Raw genomic sequence first — 13,775 nt, 5'->3', positions numbered from 1 at the left:
GTGAACGCGGGTGTTAAGCTAATGGATATATTATGGAATTGATCATATTCTCCTTGGATCTGGGCCCTGCCATCATGGAACAGGATATAATATCCTTTAGAGAGGCGAGGAAGCTTTAGTTAACAGTGATCAATGATAACCTTTGGCTGTGATGCTTTAATTTGAACATTATATGGTCGTTAGTGCCACTCGGTATTATTCAGGTAAGGGAAGCTTTTGTAATAGTTTTTCAAAATACTGACAAGATATTTAGCTGAAAATAAACCCCTTTAGCAAAGCGGTTAAGCATTTTACAAAGAGAAGCAATTGTTTCACCTGGATCACGAACCAGTCTTACCAGTGTTTTACCTAACTGAATCAAAAGTTCACGAACAGCTTCGAGCTGCTAATTGCCGTGGAAGGAAAAGCACAGGAAAAGGCAGGGAATCCGTTGTGCATAAAACTCTGTCAGGAGTTTTGTGGACGGTCGTTCGAGGCGAAGAGTCTGAGAAAATGATTTAGGGCAGGTTGTGCGGGGCGAGATATTATGGAAAGATGTGTGGGTTGAGATTGATGTAATGGTATGTCGGGCTAGGATTTATGGCAAAACTGTGTAGAGTGAGATTTTACAAAAGGAAGTGTGAGTTAAGGAAGAATGGGTTGGGCATGATTTTATGGAAAGGTTGTGTAGCGTGAGGTTTTATGGCAAGTGTGTGAGGTGAGGTTTTATGGCAAGAATGTGTGGGGTGAGTTTTCATGGACGGGTTGTGCGGGGTGAGTTTTTATGGCAAGGATGTGTCAAATGAGTTTTTATGGTAAGGTTGTGTGGAGTGAGTTTTTACTGTAAGAATGTATGGGGTGAGTTCTCATGGCAAGTTTGAGTATTGTGTGCTTTTATGTGAGAATGTATGGGGTAAATTTTTATGGTAAGTCTGTGAAGGGTGAGGTTTCAAGGGAATGATGTGGTGGGTAAAGTTTTACATTAAAATTATTTAAGGGAAATTAGGTTTCAAAATTAAGATTTTCTAGGGGCAGTGGCTTGCTGTTGTAGAGTATGAATCCCATTTTACGGTACACTGCATCTTGGTTCTAAATCAAGCCGTGGCAAACAAATTGTGAGCTGGGAGTGAGTGCTTTCATTTCCTAGTTTGATTTATGCATCGTTTAAGTGCATGAATACCAATGGCATATATAGTCATTGTTACAACAAAACGCTATCATTTCAACATTTCTACCATCATTTACGGTCATCACTTACTACAGTGTGTGTTGGGTCTGGTTAGTACTTGGATGGGTGACCGCCTGGGAACACCAGATGCTGTTGGCATCCCTACGTCAAAGTGGGGTTGGTGGAGGATTAGTGCCCCTCCCTGTAAAACAATTAACTCTAAGCCCTTGGCCACCCTATCTGGGATACATGACGTCTGGCAATGAATGAATGAATGAACTTACTACAGTGGGTAGTGGGTTGTGACGACCATCATCCCCAGGAAATCATTTACAACGCAGGGTGGCAACTGTTTAACCAAATATTTAACGTGATGATGTGGTGCCTAAAACGGTGGTCTGTTAGCTGGTTGGAGGTGCAACTGTGGCGTCCATCCAGGGAAAAAAACGTTTACACAATTCCCTGCAGCTCATCGTGGCGAGGTGCAGTCCGCCACAAGGGAACATAGGTTCACTGCACTTGACAGACATGGAGGCGAGATTGTTGCCTGCCATTGATTGGTCTGCTCGACCAGACAGGGGTTACTATGCTACTAGTATTATTACTACTACTACTACTACCACCACTACTACTACTACTGGAGGTGATTTTATTATTATCTGACTAATGTGTTCATTACTACAGGCCTACACCTACATTTAATGTAAACTTATGAATCGATTTTAACCTACAGGGATTATTGCATTTTAGATAGTATACTTGTTCTTTGGCTGTAACATTTTTCCTACTCCACAGCGTACGTAACTACTGTAGTATGCCACGGTGAACACTTTTGCCGCAGGAATGAAGATGAAGATGGGGTTGAGGTGGTGGTGGTGAATAAGGTGGACTGTGTATAGATAAATTTGCTATATTGTATAATTTATCCAAGAGCCCTACAATTCCGTTGTAACGCAGTGGGTACGACATTTTAAGAAGTACGATAGGGGCCAGTGTGCTTAGTTATATTTATGCCGCCCGCCAACAGGCAAACGACTACTAAGGGACTTATCCCGGTGATTGCTGGGAGAACCCTCCATACTGTCATCAGTTAAAAGGCTCCCAGACTCCCCCGAGGAAGAGCTAACCCTTCTCCCAATCGATGAAGCAGGAACATGAAGAACATGAAGACGTGTCTGCTAACTAAGGATGGTCAGATTAATTATACTAGATTTGTCGAACTTCATTTTAGTCCGCACCGACTGAGAAGTAGCAGCAGCCTGAAAGTAAGAAGCAGCTACAGGGAAGTCAGCAAAAGAGTTGGAGCATGCAGGAAGCTGAGATGAAGATATGGAGTGAGTGGCATGAGGAACAGGGGCAGGGGCAGTCGGTGTCTCAACAGAGCATATCACAGGATGGGATAACACCACTGCACCACAGGAGGTATTCGGTGAGGGAGCTGCATGCAATGCCTTCACCTTTTTCCTAGCTTAGTAGTATGAAATGACCTCAGTTGCCATCACTGTGTGGACCTTTTTGCCTCCTTCCACATGGGACAATCCCTCGGGGAAGTGGAGTGGACTCCCTTGCAGTGAAGGCAGCATCGTGTTTCGGATGTGCAGTGTTCAGCATAATGACCCTGAGCTAGACACTTGCCACATGCTCAATGGGAAGTCTGACAAGACATGTTGCTATGCCCATGCGGTTGACATTTTAAACAACGAAGAGGGTTAAGGAAATCTGGTTTACATGAATAATTTCGTAACCAACTTTGACATGATCAGCATGAGAAAGTTTACCCAAAGAAAAGGTAAAGGTTGCAGTCTTCGGCCTTATGCCTATTGAAAAACAGTTGATGAATCGACCATCTATGACATCTTGCTGAGCAAGTTCCTGTATGATCTCATCCTCTCTCATCACCATGAAATCCCTGCAAGTGATTACACCCTTGCAGGAATTCAAGGAAATAGGGATCTTCGGCGCAACATCATAGCAATGAAACTTGCACAGCTTTAACAAGAGAGGAAGTAACAGTCTTTTTGAGGAGGGGAACAGTCTTTTTGATGAGAGGAACAATTGGCAAGTTTTTTACCGATTCCACTTCACCAGCGCAGATGTCAATTATCTACGTAATAATGAAAGGATTTGTGTTAGTCAGTGTAGTGGAATCAACCAGATGAAGTACAACGTACGACATATTATTTATAGGAATGTCAAGGGGGGGTACGAGTCCGTGGCCGGTCAGTCTGGGGACGGTCAATCCGAGACACAGTCGGGGATCCGCAAGGACCATCTTTCCCCCTGAAAGGGGAGGATGAGGGGGCAGAGGCATCCACCATAGTAACCATTTCCCCCTCATGGGTGAAGTGGGAAGAAAAAGAAAAATGAGAAAGGGACAAGACACCCAGGGTAAAACTCCTAAGCCTTCGATTGCCCTCTCAAACCTCACTCAGGGGACCACATTCGGTCCATTCACACCCCAGAGAGATCAGTGGGGGGATGTCTCCAGAGGCAAGTAAGCAAAGCAAAGGCAATATCAGTAAATAGATATAGACACCTACTTGTGCACTATCAAATCTAACTTAATGCACCCTAAAGGCGAAAAAAAGGCTACTTCCGGTGGGGCAGCCCTATGACTGGAGGAGAGATCAGTACGCACATCTGCACTCCCAACAACCATCCATGAAACTTTCAGCCAGCCAAATAGAGCCCTGTGGTCTTCTGCTTGATGGAAGAGGTGACTGTCAGTTGTTGAATGTTTATAGTGGATTAATTGGTGTAGATGTAAACAGTTACTGCCATCCTTGGCTCCTCCTGTCATTTCTTATGTCGGATAATAGTTTGGTCTTCAAGTTGTTGTGTGGTAATGGCAAGACCATGACTGCTGCTGGTGGAGCAGTGAACTGCACAGTCCTTTAGGGGAACTGTTATACTCTTGGACAACGTGGTTGTGGTGAAAGCTTCATACCATGAATTTAGACGACTGCAATCACCAGTTTTACATGTACACTGATATATATATATATATATATATATATATATATATATATATATATATATATATATATATATATATATATATATATATATATATATATATATATATATATATTGCCTCTCTCATATACCTCTCCACCCCATCTCTCCATCTCATCCTCGGCCTCCCCCTCCCTCTTTCCCCCTTCACCTCACTCACATACACTCTCTTCGTCAGTCTTTCACCCTCCATCCTCTCCACATGGCCAAACCACCTCAGTGTGTTCCTCATAACGCTTCCTATCACATCCACATCAACACCACAACGCTCCTTTATATCCTCATTCGTCAGCCTGTCTCTCCATGTGACTCCACAGGCTCCTCTTAAATAACTCATTTCCACGGCTCTCACTCTTGACTTGTATCCTTCCAACAACGTCCAAGCTTCACTTCCGTACGTTAGAGTTGGTATCACAATACTGTCATGTAGTAACTTTTTCACTTCCATGCTCACTTCCCTGTTTCTTATCACTGCTTTCAAAGAACCAGCAACCTTTCTTCCCTGCTGTACCCTTTCAAGCACTTCACCCTCCAAACCTCCATCCTTACTCATCACACTACCCAAGTACTTAAACGTTCTCACATTTTCCAATTCCTCACCATCCAACCTCGCTGTACATTCACTGACTTCACCTCTCTCAAAGACCATCACTTTACTCTTCCCTACATTCACCTTTATATATATATATATATATATATATATATATATATATATATATATATATATATATATATATATATATTGAAGAGGATGTGGGAAATATTTTCCCCCAGAGCAGAGCAGTTGCACTCTTTTCTTTTTAAAATAGTAGTCCTTGGTTAGAAGCAGAAGAAAACCTGGAGAGCATAAATATCAATTCAAGCGGTTTTTATAATCCAGAGATTACATTCTTTTTAATTATTTTTATTATTAATAAATGCTACTGTGTTTAACCCTTGTGAACAACTATATTGTAAATACATGTAATTACTTGGAAAGTTCCATTGACCTAAACTGCGTGTGCGTGGTAGATGACGTGTCCTGAGGATGAAAAGCCCTCACATTAAAAGCAGATGTGGGTTTAACATATTTACATAGATAAAGGGAATTTTTGGCTTGGCTTTAGTTTAATTAAAACTAAGATTAATCAGTTAGATTCGCCTTGTATATATCATGATGTAATCTAACTGTATTTGGCATTGTAATTAATAAATAGTTGGCACCTCTTCAAATCCTATGCGGGAGAAGAAGCTTGCCATGTTAGTCATTTCTGCTCCTAGACCTGGTTCAAGTAGCATGTTGTAAATATGAACCTCAAGGATGCCAGGAAGCCTAGGTAACTGACCTAAACATCAGGCTCATCGTCATCTGTTGTCCAACTCTTTCTAGATAGGTAACCTTTACGAATTGGCCAATTCAATGGGGAATTAATTAGGAGATAGGAGAAAAATAACTAGGTGAGTTGATATATCAGTTACCCCTAATCCTCCTAACAGACCTATGTGAAATAACTTAAGGTCATGTTAGAAAAACACTCGTCAGATAAAGGAGTGTATAAAATAATTTCTGATTATTTTTGGTGCCCCAAGTGAGGAAAACAGATGTGTGCTGAAGCACTGAACAATATTATGGTTGTGTTCGTTGGGCATAGCCTACTACCACGTTCTGTTGAATTGGATGATGTGGAAATACGTATATACTGAGCTCCGGGTGGAAGGGCAAGTTCCTTTTCCGATGATGATTTAAGGCATCTTTCCTATCACAACCTTTTAAGGCATCTTTCCTATCACAACCTTCTTTCCGATCGTCTGTATGGGTTCCGTCAGGGACGCTCCACTGGCGATCTTCTCACCTACCTTTCAGACTCCTGGTCATCCTCCTTTCGGGACTTTGGCGAAAGCTTTGCCATTGCACTTGACATCTCAAAGGCTTTCGATCGAGTCTGGCATAAATCTTTAATTTCCAAACTGCCCTCCTACGGTTTCTATCCTTCTATCTGTACCTTCATCGCTAGCTTCCTTTCTGGTCGTTCTATAGCTGCTGTCGTAGACGGCCATCGTTCTTCTCCTAGATCTATCAACAGTGGTGTTCCTCAGGGCTCTGTCCTATCACCAACTCTCTTCCTTTTATTCATCAATGATCTTCTAAGCTGTACATCTAACCCTATCCACTCATACGCTGATGACTCCACCCTTCATCTTTCCATTCGGTTCCCGCAACGCCCATCTCAACAGTTACTTCAAGAAACAAGGGATGAGGCTATGGCACACCTAATGTCTGACTTGGCTCATATCTCTGACTGGGGTAAAAATAATATGGTTGTCTTTAATGCTTCTAAGACTAAGTTCTTACACCTATCAACCCGACAAAATCTTCCACAGGTATACCCACTAATGTTTAATAATATTCAGCTTAATCCTGCATCATCCTTGAACATGCTTGAGGTTTCATTTACTCGGGACTTATCTTGGAAAGATCATATTACATCTCTTGTAAAATCTGCTTCCAAGAGATTGGGTGTGCTAAGCCGACTCCGCTCTTTCTTTACCCCTGCACAATTGTTGACTCTATACAGGGGTTTTATCTGCCCCTGTGTGGAGTACAACTCTCATGTGTGGGGAGGCTCCCCACATACAGCTCTTCTCAATAGGGTGGAGTCAAAGGCTTTTCGTCTCATTAACTCTCCTCCTCTTACTGACTCCCTTCAACCTCTGTCTCTTCGCCGCACTGTTGCATCTTTATCTCTTTTCTATCGCTACTTTAATGGTCACTGCTCCTCTGAACTGTCTGCTTGCATTCCTCCACCTCTACGACGGGCGCATAGCACCCGTCTGGCAGCAAACTCTCATCCCTTTTCTGTCCAACTCTCTAATGCAAGAGTTAACCGTTACTCCCAGTCTTTCATTCATGCAACAGGTCAGCTCTGGAACTGTCTCCCTCTGTCTGTATTTCCTCCTGCCTATGATCTCCAGTCTTTCAAACGCAGCGTGTCCAGGCATCTCAAAATGATCGGATCTTGAATTTGGCTCTCTATTGTATTTTGTTTTTCTCTTGGAGGGAACTGTTACTGCGGGCTCATGGCCTTTGGTTCCTTCTTCCTCGCATAAAAAAAAAAAAAAAAAAAAATGCCGTATTAGATGGGAGCATGACCGCACTATCGTTTTCCTGGGAGGAAGTGATATTCGTGAAGATGTGGAAGTTAATGAAATTGTGGAAAACATTCTAGCCCTGGTAGGAGCCATAGAAGGTTCATGTAAATCCTTGGTAACCATAACCCTTCTTGAGCCTAGAAACCTATCATATGGTTCACCAGTTTGCTATGGTACATATAAATTAATTAGCAGAGCCGTGAACAGGAAATTGCAAAGAATTAGGAAGGGGAAGGATTTTATCCACTTTATTGCAAAGCCTTTCCAAGCAACACTACAGGCCGATGGTATACAATGGAATCATTATGGCAGAGAAGCAGTTCTGCAGACATTTATAAATTACATAGAACTGAAGAAAGGACAGTTCCGTGCTATACAAGCTATGGGTGGGCCTATGGTACCCTAGGAGATAAATATTTCTGAGCTCAGAGAATATGGGTTATTTGGATTTTTTTTTTCTTTTATGTGCCCATCTCTGGGCATAGGCTTCACAGCCTGGTACCAAGGCGCAGCAGGCCTCCTACATACCATACACCTCTACATGTCACCACTTCGGCACTAACACCCACCATCCATACTGAATACATTCTAGGGGTATCTCATACAGGACTGGTGTATTGGTATTAGTGGGGGTATTTTTATGACATGTCGGCGGGTCTTCTGGTTGATCAGTAAAGTCTGATTTAATGAAATTCAAATCCTAAAACTGTTCCCTGCCCCAGCGGGGATTTGAACCTGGGTCTGGTAGGACTACAGGCCACCTCTCTACCTCTCTACTGATTGAGCCACCGCCTCCCCTAACTGAGCGTGGGGATAAGATATAACCCTAGAGGTTTAACAACCCATGGGGATAAGTTTGTTATTTTGGACCCAATCCCTACACTCATCAAAATCTAAAACAATTAGATGATTAGTGAGCTTGGGTAAATTTGTGGTTGAAATTAATGGTTAATTTATTAAATTAGAAATCAGTCAACATGTCTATTTCCTTGTTACAGAGATCTTGTAGTAATAAGGCAGAATGGGTAACGAGAGCCATAAATGATTGCAAACAATTGTTAGATGAAACACCTCTGTCCAGGGAGAAATTAAATATCCTCCTGATTATACTGAAAGACCGATGGACTAAGTATGAAGAAGGTTATGTAAATTTAGAAGCGGCCATAGTAAAAGCGGATGATAAAGATCTCTTAGTGTCAGAGACGCTAACTATAGTGAAGTTACTAGAGTCGAAATTGGCTGAGAATGCAGCGGAAATACAAGTTGTGGAACAGCGGAGTAAAGCTGTACTACCACAAATTACGCTTCTGGAGTTTGATGTGGAGCAAAATTGGAAATCATTTTAGGATTAATTCAGATACTTAGTTCATGATATAACAGATCTCCCTAATGTGAGGAAACTCACATATCTGTTACGACAGCTCAAGGGGACGTCTTACTAGCTGATAAAAGAATTACCTGAGGAAGAAAACAATTATGAGGTGGCCTTGAGTATCCTTGGACAAAATTATGAAGACAGGGAGCAGGTTATCACCCAATTACTGAAGGCTCTAATTGTATTATCCATACCTAAACATGATTTTGGTTCCTTGCAAAATTTTAGAATTACAATGAGTTGTAATTTAAAGGCTTTAGGTACGTTGAGTACACCGCTTCCCGTCCGATCAGCGAAGTTAAGCAATGTTGGGTCTGGTTAGTACTTGGATGGGTGACCGCCTGGGAACACCAGATGCTGTTGGCATCCCTACGTGTCAAGTGGGGTTGGTGGAGGATTAGTGCCCCTCCCTGTAAAACAATTAACTCTAAGCCCTTGACCACCCCATTTGGGATACATGGCGTCTGGCAATGGATGGATGGGAGGTACTTACGAAGATATTAGGGCAGCAGATTGGGTGCTTCCTAGAATTGTGTTCTTAACCCGAGACGTCCTGTCGACATATGGGTACGTTGCAACATTTTGCATTTGCCAGTCCCATCAATGTACTGGTACATTTTGCAATTGCAAGGTCCCTAATATGCACTATTTTCAATTTTTGCGCGTGATTTTTCGTACATATACATGGAGCACCTTCCTCTATTCCTCTACAAGATGTCAAGCAGGGACAATGCCTTACACCACATAACCTCCCCCCCCCCCTGCATGCCATTGTCTTGGCAATTCACCTGTTACCAGTGACCTGGCCAATAAAGGCATTCAGGGCCAGAGTGATTCCCCAATTGATGACAATGTGGAGGACAAAGTTTACATAGCATTAGAGGAAGAAACAGTCAGAAATGATGATCATGTAATGTGGCAAAAGAAGGTCAGGAATATTGATGGGTTAGTGAGTGAAACAATGCTTATAATGCCTATATTACTGTTTGAAAACCAATATACTCTCATACTACATATAAATTCGTACCAAATAATTAAATAAATATCGTTTAGGAGTGGTGTGGAATAGTTATCCTCCCATAAAACTCGATATCTTTGCAGCCAGCCTGATAGAAAACCCTGTAAGGTAAGGAGGTACTCCTACCTGTATCTAGTATTTTAAACCTCAGGTGAGCGATTTCTCTATGAATTTTCGATGTTTCTCACCAAAAGCGGAGGTTTTAGCCAAAAAAAAAAAAAATCCAAAAATGGTCGGGACGAGGGGGTGTTGGAGGTGCGAAAGTGGTCGGGACGTGACGGGTTAAAGCTTCCACCAAAAACCAAGCATGCCTTGTACGGTAGGTACCAAAAGGATAATTTCTCCTGTGAGGAGATTGAGGAAGGCTTAATGCAACTCTGTAAACATTTGCAAGGAACAGTGAAGCCTGCCGAGATTAAACAGAAGACTGAAATAAAGAGAAAACCCGCTGACCAACTGGTTGGGAAACCTAAGTCAGTGAGGGCTAAGTATGTGCCTAAAGAAGAGATAGGTACTTTCCTTAGCTATTTAAAGGCTGAAGATAAAATATTAAAGACAAGGAATAGACAAGCTGATGAAAATAAGGAAGTAAAACCTTCCATGGTAAAGGACAGGAAAGTTCGTGCAATTTGTGGGGATCAACATTCCAGTGCATCTTGTCAACATTATCCTGAATATGCTTCTACAGTGGGAAAGCTTCAGGAACTGGGGAGTTGCATAATCTGTATGAACTCCGAGCATACTTCCGCTGACTGCAAGAGAAAATGATAAAATCTTTGTTTCAAATGTAAAAGGAATCATCATCATAGTGCTTTATGCCCAAGGATGAAATATGAGGTTCCTAAACCTGCAAATGTCAATATGACAATTGCTAAGGAGAATACGGCAGTAGTAATGCCAGCTGCATTTCCAATACCAGATGTGAGGGTAATGATTGAGAATAGAAACCAATTAGCACGTACACTTTTTTGATACCGATGCTCAGAAAGCCTTCATTTCTGCAGACACTGTGAAGAAATTAAAGTTACCTGTTATTGACAAGGTAATTCTAGCCATTACAGGATTCTTAACAATTAAGAAAGCTCAGTCTTTTGATTTACTTAGACCTGTAATACAACTAGGCAGATATAAATGCCGTATAATAGCAGCTGTACTGGATAATATGGAGACAACTATATATATAAAGGGACTGAAGGAAACCTCTGATCATCTAAAAGGCTCAGGGATAAAGTTGGCTAAACGGAATGTGGAATCAGATACTGTGTGTCCCATAAAAATGATAACTGGTTCATATTACTGTGGGAGATTCCTACATAGGATTTCAAGAAGAATAAGGTACAGTTGTTCAAGAGTCCAGGAAGTAACCTTATTATGGGTCAGTTGCCTTTTCCAAAACAAGCTAAGGGAGAGGCCAAACTAGTAGACTCAGTCTTTGTTACGACCACACAGTCATTGATGGTAGCTAGAATAGGTGCAGAATTAGAACCTACTCAGATAAATGACTTGCTGGATGAAAAAATTTAACCTGTACACAAATTGTAGGACCTAGGTAGTGTAGGAATACACTTTGAGGAACCAGCCCCTGAAGATAATATAACTTTGGATTTGTATAACCAGTCTGTAGAATTTAAGGATGGACAGTATTGGGTAGGATTACCATGGAAACTAAACCATTCAGAGTTACCAACAAATTACCAAGTGGCTAAGGCTTAGTTAAATTCTCTTCTAAGAAAGTTGAGAGATAAACCAGAACATCTAACCATATATGATAATATTATAAAAGATCAATTGAAGAATAAATTTATAGCAGAAGAATTCCCTGTTAACCATAAGGAGGGACATTATTTACCACATCATGCTGTAAGCAAGGCTTCAGAGACTACTCCCATAAGGATAATTTTCAACTGTAGTAGTAAAGCGTCCAAAGGATCAGCTAGCTTGAACGATTGCCTATACTCTGGACCTGCACTAACAGAGAAGTTAGGGAATGTATTACTAAGATCTAGAGAGAAAACTTATGGTTACACAGCAGACATTAGCAAGACTTTTCTCAGAATAGGACTGAGAGAGGTGGATAGGAAATTTACAAAATTCCTCTGGCTTCAACATCCTCAGAATGAGGATAGTCCATTGAAAACTTACTGTTTCCGATCGGTGCTCTTTGGCTCTTGTGCTAGTCCTTTCCTACTTTGCAACACTTTAAAGTGTCATTTTGAAAATGCCAAATGCCCAGAAATAGGGCAGACTTTTTACATGGATAATTTGCAAGGTGTTGCTGATACCGAGTCGGAAACATTGAAGGCTTATGAAAGTAGCCAATTCCGAATGTGGGAAGGCAGATTTGCCGTTACAGAGCTGGAATACAAAGTCACTGCTATAGAGGGATAACATACAAGAGGACTATCCAAATTCTGACATTCCCAAAACTCAAAATGTGTTGGGTCTTAACTGGGATACAACAGCTGATGTAATAAGTTTGAAACCAGTTAAGTTCACTGATGTCACTCTCACCAAGAGGTCCTTGGTAAGTCAGGTCTTCATGTTATTTGACCCATTAGACTGGTCAGTCCCATAGTTATTAGGGGCAAATGTTTAGTATAATAGGCTTGGCGAGAAAAGTTAGACTGGGACTCTGAATTGGGTGAGACATATGTGGAACAACGGGAACAGATTAGAAAGGAGTTTGAAAAAACGTCAAGCATATTTATTCCCAGGAAAATAAACAGTAATGAGAAGCAACACTTACATATATTTTGTGATGCTTCTCAAAGGGCATATGGTGCAGTAGCTTATTGCGCAACAGGAGAGGATAGTAAGATTATTACGTCCAAAGCCAGAGTTGTGCCAGTTAAAGGAAGAACCCTACCTCGGATGAAATTGGCTTCCATAGAAGTAGGAACTCAATTGGCCAGGTATTTGACCACTACTCTTGATACTCAGTTTGAGGATATCTATATATGGACTGACAGCGAGATCTTGCTTTACTGGATAGGGAAGGAAGACAGTAAAATTCCTTTCGTCCGCAATAGAGAGAAGACTACTAAAGAACTGTCTTCCAGATTTAAATGTATGCATGTATCCCCTAAACAAAACCCAGCTGATCTGCTCTCGAGAGGTTCGACTTTAAAGAGGCTGGTCAAAGATAACTTGTGGTTTGAAGGTCCTAAATGGTTACTGACTAAAGATTGGCCTGAGCAGAAACAGTATAGTGTTTCTGAGGTTGGTGTAGTATACTTGGATCCTGTAGTACCTGAGCCAGATGTAACTGACATTAGTAGATTCTCATCAGTAAGACAACTTATTAACACAACTAACTTGGTTGTTAAATTTGTTAATAAGAAAGTGGGGTTTCAGAAGATTGATCCCAAGAAATATTGGCTGAAAAGGATACAAAGGAATTATTACAAAGAGATATATGACCTTTTAGGCCAAGGCACTGGGAACAAGAATAAGCTGATAAGAGATTTAGGCTTGTTCTTAGGCGGAAAGGGTCTAATTTGATACCGGGGCCGAATAATAAAGGCTGATTTGCTTCTCCCATATTATTACCTAAATGCGATTATTTTGTAGAGTTAATTGTAAAGGAAGCCCATGATTTGACTCTTCACGGAGGTGTGCCGCAGACTTTGGCCCGAATCCGAGAAAGGTATTGGATCCCTAAGGGTAGATAGGTCATAAAGAAATCTCTCAATGGTTGCATTACATGTAGGAGGTATGAACAACGACCATATGACTATCCAGGACCACCTGCCTTACCAAGGAATAGGGTAAATGTAAGTCGGCCCTTCAAAGTAGCTGGAGTTGCTTACACGGGAGCTATAACTGTTACGGGTAAGTGACCTCCCCATAAGGTGTATATATGTCTGTTTACTTGCACCTACACAAGGGCAGTCTATCTAGAAATGGCGGAAGATTTGAGTTCAGAGACATTCCTGAACGTATTAGGAAGATTTGCCGCAGGAAGGTCTTGTCCTAATAAATTAATAAGCGTCAACGGAACCAATTTTGTTGGAGCAGCACCTCTACTTTTAAATATAATGAATGACCCAAAGGTTATGTCGGTGCTGGGAATTCGAAATTGTACCTGGCAG

General features: G+C 41.4%; 1 pseudogene; it reads left to right on the top strand.

Moving 5' to 3' along the window:
- The first annotated feature begins 8,912 nt into the window (after positions 1-8,912).
- Positions 8,913-9,032, top strand: LOC145398527 (5S ribosomal RNA; annotated as a pseudogene).
- Positions 9,033-13,775: the final 4,743 nt, after the last annotated feature.

The sequence above is a fragment of the Coenobita brevimanus genome, chromosome 45, assembly GCF_032717465.1.
Source record: "Coenobita brevimanus isolate Jiangsu-jjx chromosome 45, ASM3271746v2, whole genome shotgun sequence".
NCBI classification, from domain to species: domain Eukaryota; kingdom Metazoa; phylum Arthropoda; class Malacostraca; order Decapoda; family Coenobitidae; genus Coenobita; species Coenobita brevimanus.
Note: the sequence above shows the minus strand (reverse complement) of the source record. Positions and strands in the feature narration are given on the sequence as shown.